Source organism: Petromyzon marinus, chromosome 25 (assembly GCF_048934315.1).
Source record: "Petromyzon marinus isolate PM22_M1 ecotype Great Lakes invasive population chromosome 25, UKy_Petmar_22M1.pri1.0, whole genome shotgun sequence".
In the NCBI taxonomy this organism is placed as follows: domain Eukaryota; kingdom Metazoa; phylum Chordata; class Hyperoartia; order Petromyzontiformes; family Petromyzontidae; genus Petromyzon; species Petromyzon marinus.
Window position 1 is genome coordinate 2,961,456 of NC_133691.1, and position 9,287 is coordinate 2,970,742.

The window sequence follows — 9,287 nt, forward strand, 5'->3', positions numbered from 1 at the left end:
CATCTCGCATCTCAGTGAGTTTGGTTGTTTCAACACCGCCATTATTATTATTATTCTCAGCATCATCATCATTAGGGTGTCAGTGTGGTTATCATGAGGCTTAGTCACAGGGCTATGCATAGCAGCCCATGCGCGAAGTGTTATGAGAACCGAATCCATCGCTGCTGTTGTAACAACAACCATAAAGAAATAGCTATAACTACATTTAGTTCATGGTAGCAGTACTAATACTATTATTTGTTCGCCATTTGTTAATCCACTGCTGGATGAAGGCCTTTCCACGCCGTGTCTGGGGTATGTGTGCGGGCTCGTTAGACTCACATCGGGTTGCTCAATGTGGAATTGAAAGCCCCGGGTCAATAGTGTTACGACTCGCCAGACTCACGTTAGCCGTGGCCGGGCATCGCACTCTGACGGCGGAAACCCGCGGCGCCAGTGCGCCAACCGCAGCACCACCGCTCCTCCTCCTCCTCCACCACCACCGCCGCCGCCGCCCGTGTTGCATCACGACGCACCCGATTCGTAACGCGTCGCACAGACGGCACGCACCAAACGCAGCGCGCTCGCACACCGACGCGGGCAACCGCGTCGAGCGAACAATGCACACGCCACGTGCAATCGGCTGTCGATTTCAACCCGGCGGTGGCCGAGCGCAGCCTCCCGAGCCGCGTGCAGCAACGTGAATCCACCCGCATGGCGAGGCTCTGCCCAGCTTGGGGCGCAGCGTCACAGGAGTAGCGCAGAACGATGAACGCCTCGCGTGCTCCAGGCGGAGTTTCACTTCTATATTCGGTGGGGGAAGGGGCGGGCAGGGGTTCGCTTTGTCCCTCTCATTAGGAATCGCGGGTACATACATCTATTTTTTTCTTTATTGTAAACTACTGGAAATAAATTGATTAAGGTGTCCCGTTTGGGCGGGGAGTTGCCCCCCCCCCCCCCCCCCGTGTCCCACCATCTCGCAAACTCCGCCCATGTCACTAAAAATATATATTTTTTTATTATTTTATCGTTTCCCTTCTACGTGACTTTACCGAAAGAACCAAGTATATAAAAATAAACGCTTTATATACAGTGAGGGAAAAAAAGTATTTGATCCCCTGCTGATTTTGTACGTTTGCCCACTGACAAAGAAATGATCAGTCTATTATTTTAATGGTAGGTTTATTTGGACAGTGAGAGAGAATAACAACAGAAAAATCCAGAAAAACGCATGTCAAAACTGTTATAAATTGATTTGCATTTTAACAATGGAAATAAGTATTTGACCCCCTCTCAATCAGAAAGATTTCTGGCTCCCAGGTGTCTTTTATACAGGTAATGAGCTGAGATTAGGAGCACACTTTTAAAGGGAGTGCTCCTAATCTCAGCTTGTTACGTGTATAAAAGACACCTGTCCACAGAAGCAATCAATCAATCAGATTCCAAACTCTCCACTATGGCCAAGACCAAACAGCTATCCAAGGATGTCAGGGACAAGATTGTAGACCTACACAATGCTGGAATGGGCTACAAGACAATTGTCAAGCAGCATGGTGAGAAGGTGACAACAGTTGGTGCGATTATGCGCAAATGGAAGAAACACAAAAGAACTGTCAATCTCCCTCGGCCTGGGGCTCCATGCAAGATCTCGCCTCGTGGAGTTGCAATGATCATGAGAACGGTGAGGAATCAGCCCAGAACTACACGGGAGGATCTTGTCAATGATCTCAAGGCAGCTGGGACCATAGTCACCAAGAAAACAAATGGTAACACACTACGCCGTGAAGGACTGAAATCCTGCAGCGCCCGCAAGGTCCCCCTGCTCAAGAAAGCACATATACATGCCCGTCTGAAGTTTGCCAATGAACATCTGAATGATTCAGAGGACAACTGGGTGAAAGTGTTGTGGTCAGATGAGACCAAAATGGAGCTCTTTGACATCAACTCAACTCGCCGTGTTTGGAGGAGGAGGAATGCTGCCTATGACCCCAAGAACACCATCCCCACCGTCAAACATGGAGGTGGAAACATTGTGCTTTGGGGGTGTTTTTCTGCTAAGGGGACAGGACAACTTCACGGCATCAAAGGGACGATGGACGGGGCCATGTATCGTCAAATCTTGGATGAGAACCTCCTTCCCTCAGCCAGGGCATTGAAAATGGGTCGTGGATGGGTATTCCAGCATGACAATGACCCAAAACACACGGCCAAGGCAACAAAGGAGTGGCTCAAGAAGAAGCACATTAAGGTCCTGGAGTGGCCTAGCCAGTCTCCAGACCTTAATCCCATAGAAAATCTGTGAAGGGAGCTGAAGGTTCGAGTTGCCAAACGTCAGCCTCGAAACCTTAATGACTTGGAGAAGATCTGCAAAGAGGAGTGGGACAAAATCCCTCCTGAGATGTGTGCAAACCTGGTGGCCAACTACAAGAAACGTCTGACCTCTGTGATTGCCAACAAGGGTTTTGCCACCAAGTACTAAGTCATGTTTTGCAGAGGGTCATATACTCATTTCCCTCATTAAAATGCAAATCAATTTATAACATTTTTGACATGCGTTTTTCTGGATTTTCTTGTTCTGTCTCTCACTGTTCAAATACCCCTACCATTAAAATTATAGACTGATCATTTCATTGTCAGTGGGCAAACGTACAAAATCAGCAGGGGATCAAATACTTTTTTCCCTCACTGTATATACATACACTTGGTTCTTCACAGAACTCACGGCTACCTTTTGGCTCTTGGTCTGTTACAGGTTGGCCACCCCTGATATTGTTAAACTCTTAATTCACACACGAGTTGCTCTTGCCACAGAGCCAGCCGCCACCTGCAATTACGGACTGCGGTGGCGCTTTGGCGCCTCACGTTCGTGGCCATTGATGTGGGATCCTTGCTGTGACCGTGACACTGAAGATAGTAAGAGGCGCCGCGGTGTCCAGATGTTAACTACCTCGCCTGGTATGCAGGAGGTCGTGGGTTCGATCACGACCCTGACGCCTGCGGTGTATTTGGAGTTGGCGGTGTCTCTCTCTTCGTGGTCGCTTGGATTTTTCTCTAGGTCTTCCGGGGTTTTCCCCCTCCACATTTAGAATCAACGTCACCACACGTTTAGAGTCTTTGGCTGCTACAAATATCCACGTGATAAGCCACTTCGTTGAGCTACCATTTGCGGCCAGGTCACTTCTAAAGAAAAAGCTACGTAGCTCAGTGGGCCTTACCTGGTAAAAATAAACAAAACCAAAAACTACATGCGCGTACACTTCACGACCTTGAACTCGTCTTGTACATGTACAGTAATACCCCGGGTTCACGCCGGGGAAGCGTTTCTGAAAGGCGAGATGACGTATATTGAAACGACGTCGATCAAAGCGATGTACACGGTAGGTGGTGGCGGTGGTGGAGGCGATGGCCGAAGAGGCGACGGATAACGATAGAGGTAATGGATGATGCTGCCAGCGACGTAAGTGTGGGTCGAGGTATTAATAATTATTAACTTCATTTAAAATAAAGTGACGACGTGCCTGCGAAACGACGTTAAGGGAGGAGACGAAAATCGGGGTAACACCGTGCGGCCCCTTTCGTCGATCCACTGCTGGATGAGGGCCTCCTCACGGCGAGGCGGTGGCGTCGGTGGCAAGGTTTCACGCCAATGATCCGGCGCTTTGGAAGCAAGGGTTGGTGGATCACAGGTGGATTTCTGAAGCTACTTAACCTACTGAGATGCGAGGTGGCAACACTTTTGTCGATCCACTGCTGAATTTAGGGCCCCCCTTTCCCATGCAGATCTTGGGAGTCATTTGACCATACTTCACCACGCTACCCAGTGTGGACTGGTGAAGGCAGGGAGTATAGACGTTGGGGCGTAGTACAGTATGACACTTGGTTTACCATACTCGCAGCAGCAGTAGCCTATAACCCCTGCATGTTTGCCACTCATCCAAGCACTACCCAAATACAACCTTCCTTAGCTTCCGAGATGGTGTGACGAGACGTGACGAGGTGAGATCAGGACTCATTCTGGACTGACCAAAGGCCAGTGAACAAAATATTGTCCTGCGAGAGTTTAAGACGCAAACACCAACCCTCGACATTCCTTCGGGCTGACCTGAACACGTCCCTAAACGCCACCTCTGTAGCAATAGGTAAGCCTGGCTATAGCCGTTCAATTATGGCACGTTGTTGCTTTCATGCTTGCTGTGAAATACACTCACGCGTGCGCGGACGCATCAAAAACACAGCGCATAAACTATTGCCCTGCGCTCGGCGTGGCAGGGAATTTGTGAGAAAGCTGCCAAGCCAGCCGTTTAAGTGAGCCTCGATTGTTTTTCGTTTTGTTATCAAAGGAAAAACTCCAAGCAGTCGATGGGCAGGCCGGTGGGATATAGCGTGGGCACTCCCACGTCTTCCAAGACGTCTGGCCAGCGTGGAAGAGTAGGCCAAGATCAGCGTCTTAAAGGAGCTTTCTCGAACTCGCTTGAGTCGAGGCCCTTCCACCAGCTGTGGGGTGAGCAAGCAGTCGCAGGGCTACGCCTTTGCCTCCACCCCCAGCTCGCTCGCGTCTAACGCACGCACGCGCGCCAGGCGTGCTGGTACGCACCATGACATTCACATAAAAAATAGTATTTAAAAGTCTATCGCGGGCAAAAGTACCCACAACAAATCGTAATCGATATCGGCAGTGGTGTCGGTAAGCGGTTCGGTGAGTTTCGTCGCGGTCGGAGCAGGGCTCTTACAGACGGGGGGGGGGGGTAGCGACACGACGCAGCCTCTTAGCTCCATTAGCGCTCACGCACACAGACAGACACACAGACACACAGCAGAACGACAACAGTCGCAGCAGCAACACTCGTCAATGCGACTGGCAAAACAACAATCGTGAAAAAGCGTCTTGAGACTCAGCAAGGCTCTCGTAGATGTATGAAGGAGAGACTTTTACTCTTCCTGTTGTTATTTTTTATTATTTAGGCGTGGAACAGTGGCGCAGTGATTAGCCCCCCGCGGTATGAACCGGGCAACAGAGCACGGCTAACATCAGTGGCGAGTCGTATCTGAACCGGTGCTGTTCCCACCCATTCATCAATCCGCGCTGCACTGTGTGGTGAAGTCTGGTCAAAATTAACCCCCATAACTGACGCAGCCTGGGGAACACGCCATCCAGCAGTGGATGGACAAAGAGCTGTACAACACATTCGTAATTAAAAACAAGTGTAGGTATGAGTATATGACTGTTGTTACAAAACCAATGATCCTTCAGGTCATTCTTATTTATTATTTAAATTCTCATTATTTTCTTTAGTTATGCGTATCCTCCTTTAAAAAAAAAACGTGGTGACGCATGCATTTAAATGTAGTCGCCAAACAACGGTATCGAAATAAAATAACAACTCAACGAAACGTTGCTGCTATTTTCATTGTTGTTGTCATGTTCGGATATTTTTTTCTGCTGGTGCCGAGAAAACAAATGTAGGGCTTGGGATGGATGGGGCTTGGTTGCTGTAGGGGTGAGTTGGAGGCTTGAGGAGGGTGGTGGTGGTGGTGGTTGGAGGGAGGGAGGAGGGAAAATCGCTGATTCGTGGTAGCGACCTCATGTCGTGGTGGGAAGCCTTCCTCTGGATGCCACGCGGGTCGCCTTTGATACAATCGTCGTCGTATCGCGCGTGGACACGAGTCCCCCTTATCGGCAGCATCGTTGAAGATCAGCTCCCTCACTGCGGGGGGGGGGGGGCAGGGGTCTCCAGACCAATCATCGCTCACAATCTGCTGGCTGCACAGGGAGAGCCACCAACGTTTCCCAGAAACCGCACACGCATGGAATACGGGCGTCACTCCAAGATCCTCACCCCTCGCTTCTGCACCCCCACCGTGCGCCCTCTCCACAGGGAACTCTGCACACACCCCAGCCTCCTTTGCCAGCCAGCAGTGCCTCCCCGAAACGCTCCCCTGCCTCTCGTCACCCACCTCCTCCTATCCCTGCCTCCATTCGAAGGCAAATATCCCCCTGTATAGCCTTAACATATTCTTGGGGCAAGTGCTGTTAGCGAGCAGCACCGATGGAGGGAGGCCCGCACGGCACACGAAGGGGTGGGTGGACAGGACCCACCTTTGTCTCTCCAGTGGCGATGTTTACACACCGCACCAGATATTCATTTTGAGGCTGAGTCGACCTAGGGGGAAGCCCAGGAACGGTTCAGGTTTTCGTCACTAATGTTTGATGGCCGTGAATTGGGAATAGAACTCGGGGACCGACGGGGTATGTAGCGCAAACAGCTGCATCACCGCTCCACCCACTGCCTCCCTGCACCCACACCACCACTTTGGCAGCAAGATTCATGTCCACCTCTCCGTGGCCGCGTACGGCAGACCTCGTGCAGAGCAACGCGCGGTATCACCAGAACCCAGCAGCAGCAGCAGCACGGAGGGCAAGGGCTCCCTCCTGCCAGAAGTCACACGCAGAGACAGATTTAGGAAAAATATAAAATTACTCTTGGGACCGATCAATAATGCATGTAACTTCGGCGTCTGTGTAGTCAATCAATATACATGATGAGCCCTTCTCATCTTTATAAATAATATAGAATTACATATAATGTATATATATAAAAATATGTTTACACGTACAGAACAAAGTACGTTGTACAAAACCGAACGGCCACGCGACCTCATGGGCTTAATGCAACGCGCGTGTACGATTCCACTCCCGGCGACTCAGGGATGCCATCATCTGCCAACGATTTGGAGTCCCACTTCGATTGAACAATCGGTTCGTTTTCTACGTGCACGTGTCTATGGTTTGTATCGGGTTTGTCGTTTAGGGGACGAAGCAGGAGCATTCCTCCACAAATCTGGCTCTCGCCTGACGATGCCGGTTGTGATTACTGGCGAAATGTTGTGGCTTGGCTCTCCAACACAGCGGTTAGTGCTGTACTAGTAACGAATTGGCATGTTCTGTTTACATGACAGACCCTACTAATTGGCTGCGTCGGGTGGTGGCGGGTTTAACGACACATTTATATTGACGCGATCTAACCCCCAAATAAAACAACCCTGCATTATGGATGATGTGAGTCGTGAAAGCCCTACAGCGAGTTAAACTGGGTTTGTCGTCGATCTCGCTCTGTACATTGATGTGTTGGGGGCTCTTAGCCTGCACGTAAAAAAGAAAAACAACACATGAGCCTGTCGTTTTTGAAACAAAACGAGTGAAGATGCGACTCGGTCGGACACAAACCCAGCGTCGACCACGAGCGTGGGAATGTATGTTCGTGGCGAACGCGTTGGTGCCTCACGCGGCTCGCACGGGGGACATCAAGCTGAGCGGAGGTTTTTTTTATTATTATTACTACACGCTTTTAATTAACTCACTCTGCCTGTTGTTGTTGTTGTCTTTGTCGTTGTTGTATCCTCAAATCTTGTAACTCAATTTTAACCCACTTCCCAATGTGGTATCGACTGAAAACTTGGTATACTTATGTCATACTGCTGACAATACTATATTCTATCATAAAAAATAAAAAAAATGTTTATTTTTAAACATTCTTTTTTATATGTTATGTTTTGGCTTGGGTCTAATTGTCCACGGTCAACTAACGTTGGCTGTAATTGGCCACGGTCTCTTACGTGATGGCAAGCTTCGGGGCCACTTCCTGGAATCGTGGAGTTATTCCATTACTAGTACATTTCATAAAAGCGTGTTTAAAAAAGAAGTTTTTAAAAAAATATTACTTATTTTATGCTCAAACAACTGCCGACTCTCCACTACTCCGAAGTACACGCGCAGGCGTCCTGCCAATGTGTGTGTGTGTTGAAATTCTTTCGCACCGTACGTAGTTAACCGCGGTCATCGGGGGTGCCGGGGAAGGACAACAAACTAAACACACAACGCAGTTCTAAAGAAAATCGTTTTTAACTTAAGCATCTATCCCACGCCGTTCGAATCGTGGTGGGGATTTTGCTTGACCATACTTCACCACGCTGGTCAGTGTGGGTTAGTTAGGCACAGAAGTACAGCACAATCATGATATTTTCTTCCTGCACTAACCTTCTGCTTCAGGGAGAGAGAGTGATTCGGAGGCGCGAGGTGGAACTAGAGACAAGGCATTGAGCCGGGCCACGTTCTTCCTCCAAGCTTTGCGGTCCTGTATATATATATGAAGGTGTTACCGGACAATTATTGAATGTTCACGCGTGGAACGAAACCGGAGCACCCGGAGGAATCCCGCGCGTGCGAAGGAGCAACGCTCTATCCCATACAGATGGAATAGGCGGGGTTCACATTGACTTACCGAATTCTCCTGTCGAACCCGGGCATGGCACGGAGCTTACATGTATGTACAGGATGTATGTTGAACTTCCTTCGCATCGTACGTTTTCAACCGGTAAAGCAAAATGTAACGAGACAGACCTCCACTCGTGGGAGCTTGACAGAGCCCCCTTTTATTCGCAATTATGGCAGTCATCGCAAGTACAAACGTAAAGGCTACGGCCCTGCACGTGCGTGCTCGAGAGGGTTACTTTGGCCTACTCCTCCACGCTGCCCAGGCGTCTTGGAAGATATATATGCCTGATACCAACTCTTACGTAGATAGAATCACTGTTTGTATTGACTCTCTCTCTCAACTTCTCCCATTCTCTTTCTCTCGCTGCCTTCGCTTTCCCGCTCTCGATGTCAGCAGCCCCTCGCGTGTTTATTTGTCCGTGTGACCGTTTTTTCTTCTTCAGACGCACACGCACGCACACACGCGCGCACACACACGCGCAGACACACACGCGCAGACACACACGCGCGCACACACACACGCGCAGACACACGCGCGCACACACACACGCGCGCACACACACACGCGCGCACACACACACGCGCGCACACACACACACGCGCGCACACACACACACGCGCGCACACACACACACGCGCGCACACACACACGCGCGCGCACACACACGCGCGCGCACACACACGCGCGCGCACACACACGCGCGCGCACACACACACGCGCGCACACACACACGCGCGCACACACACACGCGCGCACACACACACACGCGCGCGCACACACACACACACGCGCACACACACACGCGCACACACACACACGCACACACAAAGATCCTCCATATAGCCTTTACAGACTGTAGGGGCAAGTGCTGTTAGCGAGCATCTATGAAAGCCGGAACGGCACACGAGGGGATGGGTGGCCAGCAGCCACGCCCGACCGCCTTTGTCTCCCTAGTGGCAATGTTTACACACCGCACCAGGTACTCGTTTGAGGCTGAGTCTACCTAGGGGAAGCCCGGGACCGGTTCAGATAATC

The 9,287-nt window shown here is 50.4% G+C and overlaps 1 long non-coding RNA gene across 1 annotated transcript; it reads right to left on the bottom strand.

Annotated features, from left to right (window-relative positions):
• Window positions 1-4,890: 4,890 nt before the first annotated feature.
• Window positions 4,891-8,797, bottom strand: LOC142929127 (uncharacterized). The gene is made up of 2 exons (XR_012945289.1): window positions 8,259-8,797; window positions 4,891-6,409 (listed from the first exon to the last, which is right to left on the bottom strand). It is a non-coding gene; the product is annotated as an uncharacterized LOC142929127 (long non-coding RNA).
• Window positions 8,798-9,287: the final 490 nt, after the last annotated feature.